Below are 22831 nucleotides of genomic sequence, written 5' to 3'. Positions count from 1 at the left end.
AAAGCCATGGAGAAGGAGAGGGCATCTTAGATGTTCTCCCTGTGAGGAAGCCATGTGTAAGTTGGACTGGATGGAGCACATGTCAACATTTAGACCTATCTTATTTTGCCACATGATGGGCAGTTTCTCTCTCAAATCACATATCATGGTTTGTAAAACATGATGCTTGGGATAGGACTTTTTCCCTTCTTCATTGCATGTGGTTTTCAAAAGGTTTCAAAATCAATCTTGCCAGCACTGTTTATAGTGTCTTTTGAGATCTCCTTGGGGTCAGGATCCAGTGCCGTCATTCATTCCCATCCCTTCACTCTTGATATTCATGACAAACTCATTATGTGGTGGAAATTTAAAATATTTATGTATCAATTGCACCGGGACTCTAATTATTGCAAATGAGGCTCCTTGTCCCTTTCATGACATCTCCTCAGAGAGGGAGTGTGTGAAGAGCTGTGATAATCATTTTTCCCCTAGTTTCTTTAAACCTTCCTAACAACCCTCTTCACACCACTTGCACAATGGCAACTGCATTTAAAGTTCCCTGGTGCCTCTGACTTCCTGCATTGGCCTGGTGAAGGTTGCTCAGCCTGTCCTTTGGCTTACCATGCGCTCCTACGCCTGCAGGTCACGCTCACAGTTCTGTGGAGCCCACAACTGAGGAACCTCAGCAACTAAAGGATGAGAGCAAAGCTGTTTTTACCTGTCCTTATTGACCAACTTTGCTTTCTTTTGTGCTACTGAACTCAATGGGCTGAGAAGACTCAGAGCGGTTTAATTCAATACAATTCTCCCTGCCAAATGTCCCCCAGGACTCCACTTAACACTAGCCTGAAATGCAGGAATAGATTGGAAGCATCTCTCTCATTTTTTCAGTATTAAATGTAGTGAGTGATTTCTTTAAACCTGGGGCATGTGAGTCTGTATATCTTTTGTTATCAATCAACAAATTGTCATGTTAAGTAGGACAAGAAGTCAGAGAGACACAGAAACTCATGGAACCAAATCATTATCAACAGTAAATTTTACAGACTTCATTATTTCATGGTGTGAGCCCCAACCAATCCATGGGGCACTTTGAGCTAAAACTTTACCAGGAGACTTCTGTACTTAAAAGTCTTCATGTTGTTCATAAGAATCTCACTATAGGCAAAAGATATTCAGACTTACTTAAGTAGCACTTTTAAAAAAAATCAAAAAATGACTCTCCTGTAACAGTTGTTACTAAAAGCACCTGATACATGATGATTTTTTCTTGAATTTTATCAGTCTACTCTACACTGGAATGAACCCAGAAGGCATAGTGTGCATGGACCATTGTAAGCACTTGGAGATAGAGACAACTTGGGCACCTCTGCCCTTGTTAGCATCTCATCTAATTGCTCTCCACCCAATGGTTTCTTTTTTGGGGGGCGGGGGTTACTAGGGATTGAACTCAGGGGAATTCAATCACACATTCCCAGCCCTATTTTGTATCTTATTTAGAGATAGGGTCTCACTGAGTTGCTTAGTACCTCACTTCTGCTGAGGCTGACTTTGAATAAGCAATCCTCCTGCCTCAACCTTTGTAGCCACTGGGATTACAGTCATATGCCACCACACCCAGTTTTCCACCCAAATGGTTTCTATAAATGAATCTCAAAAGAAGATGCAGTTCCCACATCAAGGTAGCCTCCAATGTCCTCCTTTCTTTTTCATAGGGTTCCAACAATTTCCTCAAGAGCTTTAGAAACAATGAGGTGAAACCAAATCAGAGTTTAAGCTAATAAGAAAATAACACTAAGGTTACTGGAAGAGCCGTCAAGTTTAAAAGAATAACAAGAACAAAAATCATTGTAGGGCTGGGAAGATAGCTCAGTCGGTAGAGTGCTTGCCTTGTAAGCACAAGGCCCTGAGTTCGACCCCCAGCACCGCAAAAAAAAAAAAAAAAAAAAAAGGAATCATTGTAAAACAATGGCCAGTACCATAGGCCACATCTAATATTAAGGTATTAGTTTTCAACAATGAAATTACTAGTCTTCAGGTCCTCTTTGCCTCTCTTACTTGTGTTAATTTCGCAAATGGTATTACTTGAATTAGCTATGCTTTGAGATTTCCCTGCAAACACAGAACATTTGGTGTTCTTTTTCTTCCTCTCATGTAAAAAATTTGGAAGTCTCCACCTGTTACCTTTAACATAAAATTAGATCATTCATGTTTTCATGAAAACTTAAATGGAACCAGGATTGCTATTTTAAGGCAAAATATTTATGTTGCAATAGTTACATCAATTTCAAACAGGTATATTTAACACAAAACTCCTAGAGAAATATGGCATCTGCAAGGAACACTCCCCAAATTGTTCAAAATAGCAGTTTGGGTTTAGAAAGATGATCTTTAAGTAAATCTGCCATTAAGGTGGCACCTTCTCGGTAGCTTAAACATTCCTGACTGAACATTACTAGGGAGCTCTGGGTGCTGGGGTATTCTTATTCCCAAACCAATGGGAAATATGTAAGCTTCTTGCTCTCAATGTAGAAAGTTGGAAAAAATACATTCATAACTATGTCTTCATATTCAAATTTTCATAGCAGGCAGGTTAAGGTAAGAAACTTCGTTGTATTTATTGGTATATCCCAAGCACCCAGAACAGTACCTGAAACATATATACAAGATGTTCAAAGTAAATAAATGAATGATGATATATAAGCTAGGTAGGCTGCTATCTACCAAATGGAGGACTTTCAAGGTCATAGAAGACCAGAATAGTATACAGGATTTCACTGAACTCAAACCTACCATTTCTAGATTCCCTGAATTGTTTCTGACCTATTCTTTCTTCCCAGTAGAAATACTGAAATTGTTCTGGGAGTAGGTCTGGAAGCAGAATTGCTTATTCATAGGGCGAGTGCATAATAACATTATAGTGAAGTCATTTACGCATCTATTTGCTTTTTCCCCCAGATCAACGTATCTATTAGGCATAGTAAGAACATCACTAACAAAAAGAACTTTGATATTAAGGAAAACATCTTAAGTAGAGTATTAAAATATTCATCTTTATACTAACATAGTTATGAAGTTTCACTTTTAATGTTCTTTAATGGACAAAGGAGCCCATGAAGGCAAAAGTCCCTAAGACCCGTGAAAGTCAATCTGCAGACTTCATGTCCAAGAGGCTGTGGGATCACTGTGCGTAAGAATTTCAGTTTTCAGTTTTTGTAAATGCAGGGCTAGCATAAGACCTTCGAAACATTTGGTGCTTAATATAGATTTGAGAATGTGTAAAATAAAATTGATGAATATACACACCTAATGAAAGTCAGAAAAAATATTGAAAATCAATATGATTAAAATCAGTAAGAGGAAACAAAGAGGAAAAACTGATAAAAGAAGTCAAGGGAAAGTCAATATTTTAGGTGTGTGCTAGAAATAGTAGATAAGAATGCCTTGGTAAGTAGGAGACTCAAGCCAGGGCAGGGTGGAGGAGTATCTGGTGGGGGGGTGGGGCTTCTGTATCATGTGGGGTGCTAAGTTCATTCTTGGCAGAGAATGATGAATTTTCTGGCAGGCTAATGAATAATGGAATTTGAGAGCTAGAAGTGCTCTTAAGAGCTGTTCTAGCCTAGCTCCTCATTTTGTAAGTGAAAACACTGAGACTTATTAAAGTATTGGGAAAATACACCATGATTTTTCCCTTTCTACTGCTTTACCAACTCTTCCAATGACTCAAACTGTTTTTATAAGGAAGGGTGAGTGAACAACAAAACGTGACATTAATGAATTTATTATGTGTGTATAATATACATACATGAGAACAACTTCACATGAAGCATAATGTAAGAGAGCCATCTTCAGAAACTTAATAGATAAAAAAAATTATTTACAGGTCATGGAATGGGACATTTTTATTTCTTATCCTTCTCAACCCTACAGCATCTTTGACTTGGAATCATTAGCATTGCTTGGCCATGACCCAAGAAAAAAACCTGACCCTTTGACAACCTAAATTGGTCAGATAACTCAAAGTACAGGTAGCCAGATCTGCCTCAAGTGAAACCAGAACCAGAAGTCTCTCTGATTAGCTGTCAACAGCAAAAGAAGGAAAGGGTGAAATGATAAAATAGCAGAGCCTGCTGCCACTAACAAGTGAAGGGATGCCAGGTGCAGTTGCACACACCTGTTATCCCAGCCACTCAGGAGGTTGAGGTAGGAGGATCACAAGTTCAAGTTCACTCTCAGAAACTTTGCAAAGCCTGGTCTCAAAATAAAAAATAAAAAGAGCTGGGGATGTAATTCGGTGGTAAAATACCCCAGGGGGAGTGAGAAGCACCCACAGGTTGGTTGGAGCCACAGGATTGATTGGCCTCTAGGACAGTCCTTTATGAGTGAATGCTTGGGAGGTTGAATTACTTTCCCACACATGATCCAGAAATGAGAAAGCTGAAGGGGAAGGGAAACAATGTAAGGAGAGGTATGGTGTGGGGACAGGAGGAGAATAGTGTCATCGAGAAGTTTTCAAAAGACATTGTAGCTCAGTGGAACCCATGGAAGAACTAAAATTTGTTCTTTAAATCTAAGATTAACTTCATCATATAGTGTCCTAAATAAGAAAGCTGTCTTGATTGGAACATTTAAAATCTTCACAGAACAGACCCGTGTGGGGGTTATACAATCTGATAGGAAGGAAGAAGCTTCCACCATCTATGTAGATATTCTTATCACCATGCTTCCAGGAGGTAGGGATTAGGCCATTATTATCTGGTTTGAAAACAAACATTAAGTTACTCTTTAATAGATTAACTCCTGCTTCAGGTTTTGGGGAGGCTGTGATGGTTCATTTTGGTTGTCAACACAGCTAGATTGAGAGGCACTAGAAAACTGGTAATGCTTACTAGTGCCTGTGTCTGTGAGGGTGTTTCCAGAAATGATTGGCATGTGGGTTAGTGAAAAGAGTGGGGAAGACTCCCTGAGTGGGCAGCATCATCCAATAGACTGGGTGGAATAAAAACCAAACCAAACCAAAACAAAAAAAGAAAAAGTGGGCAGCTCACCAGTGTGTACAAATTCTAGTCTTTTTTAACAGGTACCTTTTCTGTTGCTGCCATCCCCCATGAACATCGGACTTTAGCTTCTTCAACCACTGAACATGGGCTCATATCAGCAAGTCTTCAGGGAATTTCCTGATCTTCAGCTGCAGGCTGGGTTGCATCATTGGTCCCTCTTGTTCTGAGGCATCCAGTTTCTTGGACCATCTACTGGTGGCCCTTGCTCTCCAGTCTATATATAGACAGCCGTTGTGAGTTTAGCCAGCCTCTGATCATGTGAGTCACTCTAATAAATTCCCTCTTATACTTTTATGTTCATTATTTCAGTTCTGTTCTTCTAGAGAACTCTAAAACTCTGACATGAAGAGACAGGCACATTTCTGTTCATTATTAAGGATGCAAAGCTCAAAAAGTCCCACACAAATCAGTGATTTAACCTGTGCAAGACAAATAGATTAATTTTTCTGAAATATCACTTTTAATATGTTACTCCCATGCCCCAAAACTTTCAGTGGCTCCCAGTGGCCAATAGGAAAAGATCATACTTCTTTCCTGACATTAGATATTCAATCTACTATACAGTCTGCTCAGAAACTTCTTGGTATGTTATGCCCATCCTCATCTCTACATCTTGCTTACTCTACTCTTGACCTGATGAACATTCATTCATTCCCTCTATCATTTATTTGTCTATTTATTCAATGCATATTTATGGCGTCTGCTCAGTTCCAGAAACTTTAGAAGATTCTGGGGATCCAGAGGTAAGCAAGACAAACATAGCACGTATTTCAAGGAGGTTTAAACTCCAGATTTAGTCAGTGCTCTTCAGAAGTATAAGGCATTATGAAGACATAGCAGTAGATGTTACCTAATGCAGTGGACCATGGAAGGCTTCCCCGAGGGAGTGTTTTTCAAAATGAAGTGTAGTAAATTAAGAGGATTTGACCAGGTCATAGAGCATTCTATGAAGGAGGAAACACATGCATGGAGCCCTAAGTTCTATCTAAATCCCATCCCTCCTGCAAGTCTCAGCTCAATTTGCAATTTCTCATCAAGTGTTTCCTGACCTCTGGAGTCTATATTGACAAACTTCTTCCTCTTCTGATCTCACTGACATTGAATTCTTTACCATTTCTCTTAACTATTTGTCACCATTGGTCTTCTGTCCTTGCTTCGTTGTATGCTTTTCTTCTCACCTGTGTTGTATCAGAACAGAAGCACATTTTAAATGTCTTACCATCTCTATAAGTATCTATTTCTAGGAGAAACTCAATAAATATTAAAAGTATGCATGCATGAATGAATGGGCTACTAATTGTAGTGAGTTCAGGTAGCATGCGTGCATGGCCATTCAGTGAACCTCTGCCTCCCCAGAGACCATTGTGGCAGTACACAAGATACTCTCTTATTGACCTTTGCAAAAGTAAAAGATTCACTGGCTAGTCATCTTATTTATGTAGACTCCAGCCTCCAACTCTCCCAAAGAATCATGAGAAATGGATGAGTGACCTGGAAGAGCTGGGGATATTCCAAGTTTCATCTAATAGTTGATAGATTATATAAACTATTCTCAAGAAAATCTTGAAATGGAATGTGTGGAATTCTGTTGGATGTTACATGTTCTTAATGAAACAGAAACCACCTTAACTCACCTCTAGGCAGAAGAATTCTTCAATAGAAGGCTGCTGAAAGATGATAGACCAGTGGGCTCCCCCAACATCATTCTCACCAACCAAAATGAACATCCAAAATAAGCCACTTCCTGGTCTTGCCAATCAGCTACAAGCAGAAATGGTGTACACAGTTCCCAAGACTGTTCTTAAGTGATGAAATATGGTCTTCTTTTTTCATTCATTTTTTTTCCCTAATATTTGTTGAGAATGCACAGGTTAGAGCTCCAGCATCCACATTTGGTTATACAGTGACGGGACTGAAACCACAAGGATTTGAACAACAGATGGAAAAAGGCAACACTATGTGACTCCTTACCAACCTGAACTGCCACCTGCAAACTCTCATGAGATTGTTTTCTCATTGTTGCCATTAGTCTCTGTTACCTTTAGATGCACCTGATAATGACCGATATAATTGCCTAAAATAGAAATTTACCCAAAAGTCTCTGGGCCACTTTCTTCATTGCATTAGGAATCTTAATCAGCCATTCATCTAGAACCTGTACAGAAAATCTGTCCTCCTCTCCTCTTACAGTACACAGTGTAGGAGCTTTGTTATTTCAGCGATATCCCTCCTGCTGCCTTTCATTCCAATACTCTAGTCAGTCAGTTACATTAGATGTACTGTTACCATTCAGTCCCTAAAAACTGATATCTCTTTATGCTTATCAGGTGCATAAGAATGAAGTTGGAATGCAAATTGCTGGCAGAATTGCAAACAACAGTATACTCTCTTGTATGTCTGGTGGAACTATGACATGTTGCTATCTTCTTAAGAGATATTTACTAATAGCTAAAGAATTTTAAAATGCCTCTGCTTTTCTACCCATCTATCCACTTCTAAGAAGTAAAATCAATACTAATGAAGGATATATGTGTAGAGATATTTATTGCATTTTCCCCACAGGCAGGAAATATGTCTAAGATAAATGGATAAATATATTTGACATCCATCAACATATTGTTGGTATTTTAAACTGCAGGACTGGATGAAATCACCTAGGAAATGAGAAGAGATTTGAGGACTAAGTCCTAGAACTCTCCAAGATTTAAGGATCAGGAAGATAAAGAAGATCTAGTCAAAGAAAATAAGAAGCAGTGGCCACTAAGGTGGGTGAAGAACAAGGACACTGATTTCTCAGCAGCCCAAGAGAGGAGTTTCAAGAAGAATGGAGTGACCAACTGTGCCAGATGCTGTCAAGAGGCCAGGTAAGGTGAAGTCCACGTGAAAATCACTGAAGATGTGGCAAAAGCAGTAGCAATGAAGGCATGGGGACAACAGCTTGCCTGAAAGGGTTCAAGAATGAATGGAAGGTGAGGAAGGAAAGAAAGAGAGCACAGATAACTAGAGTTTTTTCAAAAGAGAAATGGGTCAGTTGGTTAACAGAAGGGAATTTGTTCAGATGCAAGGAATACGATTTTTTTTTTTTTTTTTTTTTTTTTTTTTTTTAAGAATGATATAGCGCAGTGCAAATATCAGTGATCCAAGAGATGGGGCAATTATAGGCAAGTGATAGAATGAATAATCCTATAGAAGGGTAAATTTCAGAGCGGATCCAGAACAGAACACCTGCTCAGACCCAAGAGAAGGCAGAATATATGAGCACCAATGTGGGTATGATGGCATATTTGGTGATGGAAAGGGAGGAAATTCTGTTATGTGTTATGATGCACATAACATGGTGGTGATAGATAAAGGATGAAAGGAATGTTCCAAATGTTTTGGTACATATAGAGCTGTCTCAGTTTTTTTTTTTGTTTTTTTTTTTTTAATTGTAAACAAATGGGATACATGTTGCCTCTCTGTTTGTACATGGCGCAAAGGCATACCATTTGTGTAATCATAAATCCACATACAATAATGTTGTTTGATTCATTCTGTTATTTTTTCCCCTTCCCCCCACCCCTCCCACCCCTCTTTACCCTCTATACAGTACTTTCTTCCTCCATACTTGCCCCCCTCCCTAACCCTAACTCTAACCCTAACACTAACCCTTCCCTCCCCCCCATTATGTGTCATCCTCCACTTATTAGCGATATCATTCGTCCCTTGTCTTTTTGAGATTGGCTTATCTCACTTAGCATGATATTCTCCAATTTCATCCATTTGCCTGCAAATGCCATAATTTTGTCATTCTTTATGGCTGAGTAATATTCCATTGTGTATATATACCACAGTTTCTTTATCCACTCATCAATTGAAGGGCATCTAGGTTGGTTCCATAGTCTGGCTATTGTGAATTGAGCAGCTATGAACATTGATGTGGCTGTATCTCTGTAGTATGCTGATTTTAAGTCCTTTGGGTATAGGCCAAGGAGTGGGATAGCTGGGTCAAATGGAGGGTCCATTCCAAGTTTTCTAAGGAATCTCCACACTGCTTTCCAGAGTGGCTGCACTAATTTGCAGCCCCACCAGCAATGTATGAGTATACCTTTCTCCCCACATCCTCGCCAACACCTGTTGCTTGTATTTTTGATAATCGCCATTCTAATTGGGGTGAGATGGAATCTTAGGGTGGTTTTGATTTGCATTTCTCTTATTACTAGAGATGTTGAACATTTTTTCATATGTTTATTGATTGCTTGTACATCTTCTTCTGTGAAGTGTCTGTTCATTTCCTTAGCCCATTTGTCGATTGGATTATTTGTATTGTTGGTGTAGAGTTTTTTGAGTTCTTTATAGATTCTGGAGATTAGTGCTCTATCTGAAGTATGATTGGCAAAGATATTCTCCCACTCTGTAGGTTCTTTCTTCACATTGCTGATAGTTTCCTTTGCTGAGAGAAAGCTTTTTAGTTTGACTCTATCCCAGTTATTGATTCTTGCTTTTATTTCTTGTGCTATGGGAGTCCTGTTGAGGAAGTCTGGTCCTAGGCCGACATGTTGAAGATCGGGACCTACTTTTTCTTCTATAATCTGCAGAGTCTCTGGTCTGATTCCAAGGTCCTTAATCCATTTTGAGTTGAGTTTTGTGCAGGGTGAGAGATATGGGTTTAGTTTCATTCTGTTGCATATGGATTTCCAATTCTCCCAGCACCATTTGTTGAAGAGGCTATCTTTTCTCCATTGCATATTTTTGGCGCCTTTGTCTAGTATTAGAAAGTTGTATTTATTTGGGTTTGTGTCCGTGTCCTCTATTCTGTACCATTGATCTACCTGTCTATTTTGGTACCAGTACCGTGCCGTCTTTGTTACTATTGCTTTGTAATAAAGTTGAAGTTCGGGTATTGCGATACCCCCTGCTTCATTTTTCCTGCGAAGGATTGCTTTAGCTATTCTGGGTTTCTTATTCTTCCAGATGAATTTCATGATTGCTTGTTCTATTTCTGTAAGGTACGTCATTGGGATTTTAATTGGGATTGCGTTGAATCTGTATAGCACTTTTGGTAGTATGGCCATTTTGACAATATTAATTCGGCCTATCCAAGAACATGGGAGATCTTTCCATCTTCTAAGGTTTTCTTCGATTTCTTTCTTTAGTGTTCTGTAGTTCTCATTGTAGAGGTCTTTCACCTCTTTTGTGAGATTGATTCCCAAGTATTTTATTTTTTTCGATGCTATGGTGAATGGGGTAGTTTTCATAATTTCTCTTTCTGAGGATTCCTCACTTATGTATAAAAATGCATTGGATTTATGAGCATTGATCTTGTAACCTGCCACTTTACTGAATTCACTTATGAGTTCTAACAGTTTTCTGGTGGAATTTCCTGGTTCCTCTAAGTATATAATCATATCATCCGCAAATAGGGATAGTTTGAGTTCTTCTTTTCCCATTCGTATTCCTTTAATTTCCTTGGTCTGTCTAATTGCTCTGGCTAGAGTCTCAAGAACGATATTGAATAGGAGTGGTGAAAGAGGGCATCCCTGTCTTGTTCCAGTTTTTAGGGGGAATGCTTTCAGTTTTTCACCGTTTAGAATGATATTAGCCATGGGCTTAGCATAGATGGCCTTTACAATGTTAAGGAATGTTCCCACTATCCCTATTTTTTCTAGTGTTTTGAGCATGAAGGGGTGTTGTATTTTATCAGATGCTTTTTCTGCATCTATTGAAATAATCATGTGGTTCTTGACTTTAAGTCTATTGATATGGTGAATTACATTTATTGATTTCCGGATGTTGAACCAACCTTGCATCCCTGGGATAAAACCCACTTGATCGTGGTGCACTATCTTTTTAATATATTTTTGTATGCGATTTGCTAAAATTTTATTGAGAATTTTTGCGTCAATGTTCATTAATGATATCGGTCTGAAATTTTCTTTCCTCGATTTATCTCTGTCTGGCTTGGGTATCAGGGTAATATTGGTTTCATAGAATGAGTTTGGGAGGGTACCTTCCTCTTCTATTTCATGGAATACTTTGAGAAGTATTGGAATGAGCTCTTCTTTAAAGATTTTGTAGAACTCGGCTGAGAACCCGTCTGGTCCTGGACTTTTCTTTGTTGGTAGGCTTTTGATGACCTCTTCTACTTCATTACTTGAAATTGATCTATTTAAATTTTGTATGTCCTCCTCGTTCAATTTAGGCAATTCATATGTCTCTAGAAACCTGTTGATGTCTTCGAAATTTTCTATTGGTTAGAATATAGATTTTCAAAATAGCTTCTAATTATGTTTTGTATTTCAATCCTGTCTGTTGTGATATTTCCTTGTTCATTCCAAATTTTGGTGATTTGGGTTTTCTCTCGTCTTCTCTTTGTTAGAGTGGCTAAGGGTTTATCAATTTTATTTATTTTTTCAAAGAACCAACTATTTATTTTGTCAATTTTTTGTATAGTTTCTTTTGTTTCAATTTCGTTGATTTCAGCTCTGAGTTTAACTATTTCCTGTCTTCTACTACTTTTGGTGTTGGTCTGTTCTTCTTTTTCTAGGGCTTTGAGCTGAAGTGTTAGGTTGTTTATTTGTTGATTTTTACTTCTTTTATTGAATGCGCTCCATGAAATAAATTTTCCTCTAAGTACTGCTTTCATAGTGTCCCAAAGATTTTGATATGATGTTTCTTTGTTCTCATTTACCTCTAGGAATTTTTTAATTTCCTTCCTAATATCTTCTGTTATCCATTCATCATGTAATAGCATATTGTTTAATCTCCAGGTGTTGGAGTAGCTTCTGTTTTTTACTCTTTCATTTATTTCTAACTTCAAACCATTATGATCTGATAGAATACAAGGTAGTGTCTCTATCTTCTTGTATTTGCTTACATTAGCTTTGTGGCATAATATATGATCTATTTTAGAGAAGGATCCATGTGCTGCTGAGAAGAAAGTGTATTCGCTCTTGGTTGGATGGTATATTCTATAAATGTCCATTAAGTCTAAATTATTGATTGTGTTATTGAGATCTATGGTTTCTTTTTTCAATTTTTGTTTGGAAGATCTGTCCAGTGGTGAGAGAGGCGTGTTAAAATCACCTAGTATTATTGTGTTATGGTCTACTTGGTTTCTGAAATTGAGAAGGATTTGTTTGACATACATGGATGAGCCACTGTTTGGGGCATAGATGTTTATGATTGTTATGTCTTGCTGATTTATGGTTCCCTTAAGCAGTATGTAATGTCCTTCTTTATTCCTTTTGACTAGTTTTGACTTGAAGTCCACCTTATCTGAAATGAGGATGGATACCCCAGCTTTTTTGCTGAGTCCATGTGCATGATATGTTTTCCCCCATCCTTTCACCTTTAGTCTATGTGTATCTCTTTCTACGAGGTGAGTCTCTTGCAGGCAACATATTGTTGGATCTTTCTTTTTGATCCAGTCTGCCAGTCTATGTCTTTTGATTGATGAGTTCAGGCCATTAATATTCAGGGTTATTATTGAGATATGATTAGTATTCCCGGTCATTTGGTTCATTTTATTTATTTATTTATTTATTTATTTATTTATTTATTTATTTATTTTGAGACGACTTGGTTCTTCCTTTATTTGACAATTCCTTTAGGATGGTTCCTCCCATTGCTGATTTGTTTCTTTGTTTTTCATCTCTTCCTCATGGAATATTTTGCTGAGAATGTTCTGTAATGCTGGCTTTCTTTTTGTAAATTCTTTTAGCTTTTGTTTATCATGGAAGGATTTTATTTCATCATCAAATTTGAAGGTAAGTTTTGCTGGGTATAAGATTCTTGGTTGGCATCCATTTTCTTTCAGGGCTTGCAAAATGTTGTTCCAGGCCCTTCTAGCTTTTAGGGTCTGGATTGAAAAAGCTGCTGATATCCGTATTGGTTTCCCCCTGAATGTAATTTGATTCCTCTCTCTTGCGGCCTTTAAAATTCTGTCTTTATTTTGTATGTTGGGCATTTTCATTATAATGTGCCTTGGTGTGGGTCTGTTGTAATTTTGTATATTTGGAGTCCTATAAGCCTCTTGTACTTGATCTTCCATTTCATTCTTCAGATTTGGGAAATTTTCTGATAGTATTTCATTGAATAGATTGTTCATTCCTTTGATCTGTTTCTCTAAGCCTTCCTCAATTCCAATAATTCTCAAATTTGGCCTCTTCATGATATCCCATAGTTCTTGGAGATTCTGTTCATGATTTCTTACCATCTTCTCTGTTTGTTCAACTTTGTTTTCAAGGTTAAATATTTTATCTTCAATGTCTGATGTTCTGTCTTCCAAGTGTTCTATTCTATTGGTTATGCTTTCTATGGAGTTCTTAATTTGGTTTATTGTTTCCTTCATTTCAAGGATTTCTGTTTGGTTTTTTTTCAATATCTCTAACTCTTTATTGAAGTGATCTTTTGCTTCCTGTATTTGCTCTTTTAACTGTCGATTGGTGCGATGATTCAGTGCCTGCATTTGCTCTTGCATCTCGTCATTTGCTTCCCTGAGCATTTTAATTATGTACATTCTGAACTCCCTTTCTGTCATTTCTTCTGCCATGCTGTTGTTGGGTTTCATTGATGTAACATCTAGATTTGTTTGCAGCATTTTCTTTCCTTGTTTTCTCATATTGTTCAGGTATCAGTTGACCGCTGTGATATTGCAGATTTCCTCTATTGTCTTATAATATCCCTGAAGATTTATAGTATATCCCCTCTTAGTCTTCAGTAGCCTGAAATCTTGGAGGAAGTTGATAATGCAGTGCTCCACAAGGGAGCTGACTCCCTAGGGGTGGTGGCCTTCTGGTGGGGTATATTCCCTGCTAGTGGGCAGAGGTACCTTCACTTGCTGATGAATGGTCATCCAGAAGGGAAGTAGGTTGTGGGCTGATGCAAGACCAGTTTGGGCCTGTGTCTCTGATTTTACGGTCCTTTTGGGAGAACCTCACCCAACAGGGAGGAGTCACCCGGTGGGGAGGTCTCGCTGGTCGGTTTTCCTCCCAGAGGTTCCGTTCAATTCACAACTACCGCCTGGGCTGGGCAGCCTTCTTCTGCAATGATTCCAGGGACCCGGACCTACCTCCTGGGCCTGGAAGCCTCACCCTTCGCAAACGAATCTCCTTCGGCTGCCTCTCCTCAGAGAAGCTGCCTGCAGTCCTGGAGCCTTCGCTCCGCCCCTCAGTTTGTCTGTGGGGCCCTTCCACCAAGAAGCCGTCTAGGACCCTGCTCTGCACTTTTCGCCTGGCTACGCGGCCCCTCCTCTGAGCAGCCACCTGGAGCCCCTTACAATCGCTCCGAGTCCCAGTGACCCGCCACACGCCTTTTCCTCCGGCAGCCACCTGGTGTTCCGTGCGGTCGCTCTAAGTCCAAGTGACCCACCACGCACCACTTTCTCCACCAGGCAGTTACCCAGAGATCTGGTGCGTCACGAGTCCCAAGAACTCACTGTGCACCTTCTTGTCCCGACTGCCTCCTGTAGCCCTGGTGCAGTCACTTGGAGCCCAAGCACCCCGTCGCGCTCCTCTTCCTTCTCCAGACAACCCCCCTATGTTCAGGAGCGGATGCTCTGGGACCAAACCACTCACCACGCTGTTCCACCGGATAGCCGCCCAGAGCCCTGGCGCAGCTGTTCCAATTCCAAGCGACGTGCGGAGCCCGTATTTCTCCTTCTCCTCTGGGCAGCCCCCTGTGTTCAGGGGTGGTCACATTCAGTCCAAACAGCTCACCAAGCACCTTCTCCTTTGGGCAGCCTCCCAGAGCGCGGGTGGGTTGCGCCGAGTCCAAGCGCTGTGGTGAACAGCCACCTCTTCAATGCTCCCAGCTGTGTGCGATCACTGCTCCGGCGGGGGGAGGGGCGCCTCGCCGGCAGTTCTACTTTGCAAAGATCCCTGCTTTCGGGGCTACCGCCCTGTCCGGGGGCTACCGCCCCGTCCGCCTGCCCAGTGGGAAACACTCACCCGGCTGCTTTGAGTTGGTCCCAAGTCTCTGAATATCTCCTTTTCTTGAGTCCTGAGTCCACGCTGCTCCTCCGGATAGCCGCCCGGAGCCCTGGCGCAGCTGATCCAATTCCAAGCGACGTGCCGAGCCCGTATTTCTCCTTCTCCTCTGGGCAGCCCCCTCTTCAATGCTCCCAGCTGTCTGCGATCACTGCTCCGGCGGGGGGAGGGGCGCCTCGCCGGCAGTTCTACTTTGCAAAGATCCCTGCTTTTGGGGCTACCGCCCCGTCCAGGACTCCTGCCCCGTCCCGGAGGCCTGCCCAGTGGGAGATTCTCGCCCGGCTGCTTTGAGTTGGTCCCAAGGCTCTCTATATCTCCTCTTCTTGAGTCCTGAGTCCTGGAGCAACACGAAACGCAGCCACCCTCTAGTCCACCATCTTGAATCCCCCTGTCTCAGTTTTTTTAAATGACTACATCATGTAGCATTGTACTGTATGTGTCATATTCTATTTTACTGCTTTCTTATGGATATTTATTTCAATTGCTAATACAAATGCTTCAAGGAATATCTTCCTACATATGTCTTTGCACACACATGTGGATCTGAATAATAAAGTCCTGGAAGAGGAATTTCTGGGTCCAAGTGAAAATACAATAGTAATTTTAATAAATATGGCCAGGTTGACCTCTATAAACAATGTATCAATTTACATCCTCACCAGTAGTTTATGAGTGCCTGTTTATACTCATTTTCATGTTATTAGTGTTTTTCACAATATAGTAAGGGAAAAATGTAAATTACTATAGGCATCATTTCATCCCTCTTATCTTATGGTTCTAGAATGAACACAGCACTCATTATGGTTTGGATATGATGTGTCCTCTCAAAGGAAACATGATACCAGGGTAGTAGTATTCAGAGATAGAACGATTAGATTATGAGAGCTGTAACCTCATCAGTGGATTGATGCATTTATGGATTCATAATCTGAATGGATTACTGGGTGCTCACTCTAGGCAGGTAGGGACATGAATGGAGGAAATAGGTCACTGGGATAATGCCTTTGGGGATTATATTTTGTCCCTGTCTCCCCTCCCCCTTACTTTCCAGCTGCCATGAGCTGACCAGCTTTCCTCCCCTACCCTTCCACGATGATGTTCTGCCTTACCTCCGGCCCAAAGCAATCCCCTGACCATAAGTTGAACCAGTGAAGCAATGACTCTGAATAAAGTTTTCCTTTTCTAAGTTGTTCTTGTCAGGCATTTTGGTCACAGTGACAAAGAACTGACTAGCACACCATGGCTCCTGGCCCTATTTCACTCTTATCAACCCTGCCTCACAAGGCACAGAGATCTTGCCTCACACCATTTCCCAGTGGTTCTACATTGTCAGTGCCCTTAATTTGCCAGTAGGTATTCCACTAAATTTCAATAAATTGTAACCAAAATAAGACAAATATGGAAAACATTCCACATATGTGCAGAGAAATGAGTTATGTGTGAGATCACTCATTATAAATGGAAATGTTTAAGGATAATTGGAAGAAGCTTAAAAGGAAGAAGGAAATTAAAAAGAGTTAAAGAGGGGACAAAAAAGAATTTCTGAGGTCCCTTTGATTTCGACAATATTTCATCATATCTTCAAGGGGATTTGTAGGTTAACTATAATTTATTTTAAAATCCTTCAACATAGATAGTGTAATAAGCTTGTGAATGGTAGTTTTCATCTTAGGGCTGCCCCAAGTGGGTCCACATTCCCACAGCTCACAGAGCCATGCTGGTTAAAAATTAAAAATAAAAACTATTAAGAAAATGGGGAAAGTACTAAACACATATAAAAGGGGCTGTGGCTGCATGTAGAGGGAAGATACCATTCTCAAAGTTAGAATTAGGGGCTTTTATACTTTCTCTATCTGTATAGTATCCTATCAAAAATATATTCAAGATATTTATATAATTAGTAAGCTTTGCAGTTTTGAATTGTGAAATGACAGAAGTTCATTGATGAGTAAGTTTAAGTAATTTGACCTTAACTCAGTGGAAAATTGTCACTTTGGAGGTATTTTTAATTTTGCCATAGATTCTCAACTTTATTACTTTGCACTCAAAGGACAATTAGCTTGAATAGTGATTCTGTTATTTAAGCATTTTTCTTTTGTACATCTAACAAAATTGCATTTAGAATAATAATTCTCCCTGAACCCAATAGGTCTTTGGGGGAAAAAAAGTGTGTGTGACTGAAGAGACTTGAGATGGAGTCCCACGAAGGACAAAGTACAGAAGCCTAATGCAGCCTTTTATCTTCTCCATTAAATGGGCATGGGAGTAAGTGACTCAAGAGAATCAACCTTTTTGTAATGGGTATGATTTCCTGGATGACTCAAGAAAACATAAGGTTTTTAAACTCTGAGTTGAAATCCTTAAATAAAGCACTAACTTGAAAAGATATATTTAAATGCAGTTGTTTATTGTCTTTTCAATTCTATCACTTTCCCACTTAATGTGTTCTTTTCTTTCATACATAATAAGCCTTAGTTATGAGGAAAGGATACTGGCAAGAGAGACAACTAAGCCATTCAGGGTTTCTAGTGGTCTCATCAGATAATCACAAAACATTGGTGCCATTGAGAGTGCATAGTCTGTAGGAGAAATACAGCATAATGAACATGGCCCAGGCTCAGCAACTGGGTGCGCTGAGATTCTGCCACAATCTTTTTGACCAATTCACTCAAATAATTGTTTTCCTCTTTCTCACATCAACCAGTTAATTGAATTGAAAAACAAGCAGTTGTTCTGACTTCAGGCTGTATCCCAATGTTAAAGCGAAGTTCACATTTTACCATAGCTAAGTTCAATTCACTACTAAACTGAGATTCAGTCTGAAATACAAAGAAGCTACAAATTATCTTCTAAAGTCAGTAAATCAACATCAACTTATTTTGTGACCTTAGAAATATAGCAGAGATGTGCAAAAAAAGTATTAGATTTTTTCCCATTGGAAAAATTCAGGCAGTCAGTGATCTCTGGTTTTTCTTGTTTGCTTCACTATCTTTTTTATTACGATGATATATTGTCTTAAAGGAAGTTGACTGTCTCTGTTTCTTTTTGTTCACACAGGCCAGAAGTGTTTCCAACAGTGCCTATATCCCTGTACCATTTGAGGTGATCCATCACCTTGCCTCTTCTCTATATCTGTCAAAGAACCAAAATCTTTAATGATACATCAGTGTAAGATGGGAACAAGCATTCACCTGGGGTACTTAAGTTTGTCTCAGCTTCCCATGATGTTGCATGGACCTTTATTCCCCGTACTTTTCTCTATCACAAAAGTGTAACAGGTGTGCAAAGTTACCCACATTTCTAGGCAAAGAGGTGTCATGCCAATTCAGAATGGTTGATTGATGGCAGAGGCTTGGCTAGCCATATCCAGGCTTAGTGGAGATCGAGTAGTAGTTGACAAGCAAAGTCTGACAGGTGTGCTGCTCAGGTATTTTCCTTATTTCCCAGTTTCAAGGTACAATCAGACCCTGTTAACTGGTTGAATACGTGCTACAGAAAGAGTACTAATCAGGACATCTTTGTTTAGGTTCCTTGGTACACAACACTCACATGAGTGCTCAGGGGTTCCCCCACCCTCAGGGGTCAGAGAAAACTTTTCATGATGATTTTTATAGCCTCTGCATGAGTACATACATAGAAACCACTCTAACCAGAACTCTACAGCAACAATAGGTCTATAATAGCAAAGCCAAGTCAGAGGGGCCGAGGGTTCAAATACAGGTTTCAAATTTAGTTCTCCCTCATTCCCATTAATGGTTCTGGTGCCATGGAGGCATTTGGGAGTCAATGAGGCTAGGGAGTTTCTGCAATGATGAAAAGCTCAAGTGTGACTCCAGCACTGACTCTTCATCGTGCTTACCTCTAGCAAGCCCCCGCAAGCTCTTGATCTTGGAAAGCCTACCACTCTGAGTAGGTCTCTGGCAAACTTTATGAACATCATTTATCCTCTTACACAGTAGGCTCCTTCCAAGTAAGAACCCTTGTAAGTTCACTAGTTTTGTAGGTGTTTCTTTTTAATGGCAGTGTTTTGTTTATGCTATTAGTAGCATAACAGCAAACTTTCACAAATTCATGCACACATTCCTGCAGATAATTGCACATTCTCTTTTGCTGTGGTCCAAAGAGTTGGGTGAATTTTCCCCTCCATCATTGGAATGGATATGATGGTAGGAGTGTATCTGAAGGACCTGGATCATCCCATATAGTAATTGTGTGATTAGGGACAATTTAACATCTCTGTCTTCATCTATTTTAAAAAAAAGGGGGCGGGGGGAGGGATACTTTTCCCTACTCTATCTATTTGGTAGAACTTTTACAAGGATCAAATAAAGAAATGCTCATGCAATCTCTTTGTAAAGTATAAATTGCTATGTGAGGGTTGTTTTATTATTGCTATTCTTTTGCAAATCTGGTCACTCCACTGTAAGGTGCTAATTATGCTGTAAGGAATTCTGTCTCTTGTGCCACCCGCCCAAAGAATGACAGCCTTTAGACAATGCCAATTCATGTAATTCTCACTTATCTGAGATCTTCTTCCTCATTCCATTGAATTCTGCCTGACTTCTTGGCATTGACCATTAATACAGCCCAACTCAAGAGGAAGGAGCTACTGGGACCATCTTCCAGTCAAACACCATCGCCATCATCACTGTGCCTTCCACATCACTCAGAGATTTCTATCTGGATCATCCATAAACTTCTTGCATGAAGGTTCTCAGAGCCCTTCCAGTCTTCTGCATTTAGAGTTGTTTAGGAAAAATTGCCTCCAGTATAGGGATTAATGTTTGGACAGGCTTGTAGTTGTATTCTAACTCAAACTCTTCCCGTGCCACATCTGTTTCCCTTGTGGATATTAAACACTATTGGTGCTCACACAATGATCAATTGCATCTAATCTGTGCTGTACTGCTTGAGAGCATCTCCTTCAAAATCTCCTCCATGATAATTTAGGAGATGATACTGAAGTAAAATTTAAAATATCATGCCAAGTAATTAATTCATAGTTTTAATATAGAGTTTTTAATTCAAGTTTTATTGGTTTTTTTTCACCTTTTTATTTTCATTTATTTTTTTAAATTTATTTTTATTGTAAACAAATGGGATACATGTTGTTTCTCTGTTTGTACATGGAGTCAAGGCATTCCATTTGTGTAATCATACATTTACACAGGGTAATGGTGTTTGATTCATTCTGTTATTTTTCCCTTCCCCCACCCCTCCCACCCCTCTTTTCCCTCTATACAGTCCCTCCTTCCTCCATTCTTGCCCCCTCCCACCCCCATTATGTATCATCATCCACTTATCAGTGAGATCATTCTTCCTTTCGTTTTTTGAGATTAGCTTATCTCACTTACCATGATATTCTCCAACTGCATGCATTTGCCTGCAAATGCCATAATTTTATTATTCTTTATGGCGGAGTAATATTCCATTGTATAAATAAATATACCATAGTTTCTTTATCCATTCATCAATTGAAGGACATCTAGGTTGGTTCCACAATCTGGCTATTGTGAATTGAGCAGCTATGAACATTGATGTGGCTGTATCTCTGTAGTATGCTGATTTTAAGTCCTTTGGGTATAGGCCAAGGAGTGGGATAGCTGGGTCAAATGGTGGGTCCATTCCAAGCTTTCTGAGGAATCTCCACACTGCTTTCCAGAGTGGCTGCACTAATTTGCAACCCCACCAGCAATGTATGAGTGTACCTTTTTCCCCACATCCTCTCCAACACCTATTGTTGCTTGTGTTCTTGATAATTACCATTCTAATTGGGGTGAGATGGAATCTTAGGGTAGTTTTGATTTGCATTTCTCTTATTACTTGAGAAGTTGAATATTTTTTCATATATCTGTTGATTGCTTGTAGATCTTCTATGAAGTGTCTGTTCATTTCCTTAACCTATTTGTTTATTGGATTATTTGTATTCTTGGTGTAGAGTTTTTGAGTTCTTTATAGATTCTGGAGATTAGTGCTCTATCTGAAGTATGAGTGTCAAAGATTTTCTCCCACTCTGTAGGCTCTCTCTTCACATTGCTGATAGTTTCCTTCACTGAAAGCTTTTTAGTTTGAATCTATCCCTGTTATTGATTCTTGCTATTATTTCTTGTGCTATGGGAGTCCTGTTAAGGAAGTCTATGGCTATACTACCAAAAGTGCTATACAGATTCAATGCAATTCCAATTAAAATCCCAATAACGTACCTTACAGAAATAGAGCAACTAATCATGAAATTCATCTTGAAGAATAAGAAACCCTGAATAGCTAAAAGCAATCCTTAGCAGGAAGAGTGAAGCAGGGGGTATCACAATAACAGATCTTCAACTATATTACAAAGCAATAGTAACAAAAATGGCATGGTATTGATAGAAAAATAGACAGGTAGATCAATGGTACAGAATAGAGGACATGGACACAAACCCAAATAAATACAATTTTCTAATACTAGACAAAGGTGCCAAAAATATGCAATGGAGAAAACATAGCCTATTCAACAAATGGTGCTGGGAAAACTGGAAATCAGTTTGAATGAAAGTAAATCAGCAGAATGAAACTAAATCCCTATCTCTCACCCTGCACAAAACTCAACTCAAAATGGATCAAGGACCTCAGAATCAGACTAGAGACCCTTCATCTTATAGAAGAAAATGTAGGTCCAAATCTTCAACTTGTCGGCCCAGGATCAGACTTCCCTTTTTTATTAATGAGAAGGTTCTGTGATTTCAAGTCTTAATATAGAGGTTCTTCATCAGCTGTTGGGGATTTTGGTTGTAAAAATACCCATACTAGAAGAATTCAAAATTAAGAAATAAAAGATCTTATAGGAAAAAAAAAAAAAAAAAACAATTAGTTCAACTAGGTACGATGCTAACTTTAAAATGTTCTTATAAATAGATTTCCATTACATGATCCAGAAGTTCCACTTCTGGGTTTATATCCAAAATAATTAAAATCAGAATCTGAAGGAAATATCCGCACTCCTATGTTCATTGAAACACTATTCATAGTAGCTAAGTTGTGGAAACAACTTAAGTGTCCATCTGAAGATTAATAAATGTGGGATATGCATACAATAAACTACCATTCAGCTTTTAAAAAGAAGGAAATTCTACAATATGGAGCATCAGGGATGAACCTTGAGGACATTTTGCTAAGTGACAAATACAGAAAGACATGTGCATGCTCATGTTAGGCAATGTAGCAAAGTTCAAAGTGAAAAGATTAGGTCATGAAGCTGTAACCCAATCAGTGGACTAATCCATTTGATAGATTAATAATTTGAACAGGTTACTGGGGGATAACTGTAAGCAGGTGAGGGCATGAATGGAGAAAGTAGGTCACTAGGATTGGGTCTTTGGGGATTATGTTTTGTCTCTAGCTCCTCATGTCCTCTCTCTCTCTCTCTCTCTCTCTCTCTCTCTCTCTCTCTCTCTCTCTTGTCTTTCCCTCCCTCCTTCTCTCTCTCTCCTTCCTGGTGCCATGAACTGAGCATCTTTCCTCTGCCATTCCCTTTTGTGGTGATGATCTACCTCAGGTACATAGCAATGGAGTTGGTCAATCATGGACTGAGAACTTTGATACCATGAGCTCAAAATAAACTTTTCCTTCTCTAAGTTGTTATTGTTAGGTATTTTTATCACAGTGATAAAAAGCTAACTAACACAGAAATAGGTCCCAAGAAGTGGAGTTATTGCTATGTCTTACCTGACCAAGTGGTTCAGAAACCTTTGGAACTTGTTTACTGAAGGAATTCAGAAAAGTTTAGAGATGCATGAGATAAAGAAACCTTATAATGCTGTTATTGGAGCTTAGTGGGTGATACTG

Source organism: Sciurus vulgaris (genome assembly GCF_902686455.1).
Source record: "Sciurus vulgaris genome assembly, chromosome: 5".
Taxonomy (NCBI): domain Eukaryota; kingdom Metazoa; phylum Chordata; class Mammalia; order Rodentia; family Sciuridae; genus Sciurus; species Sciurus vulgaris.
Note: the sequence above shows the minus strand (reverse complement) of the source record.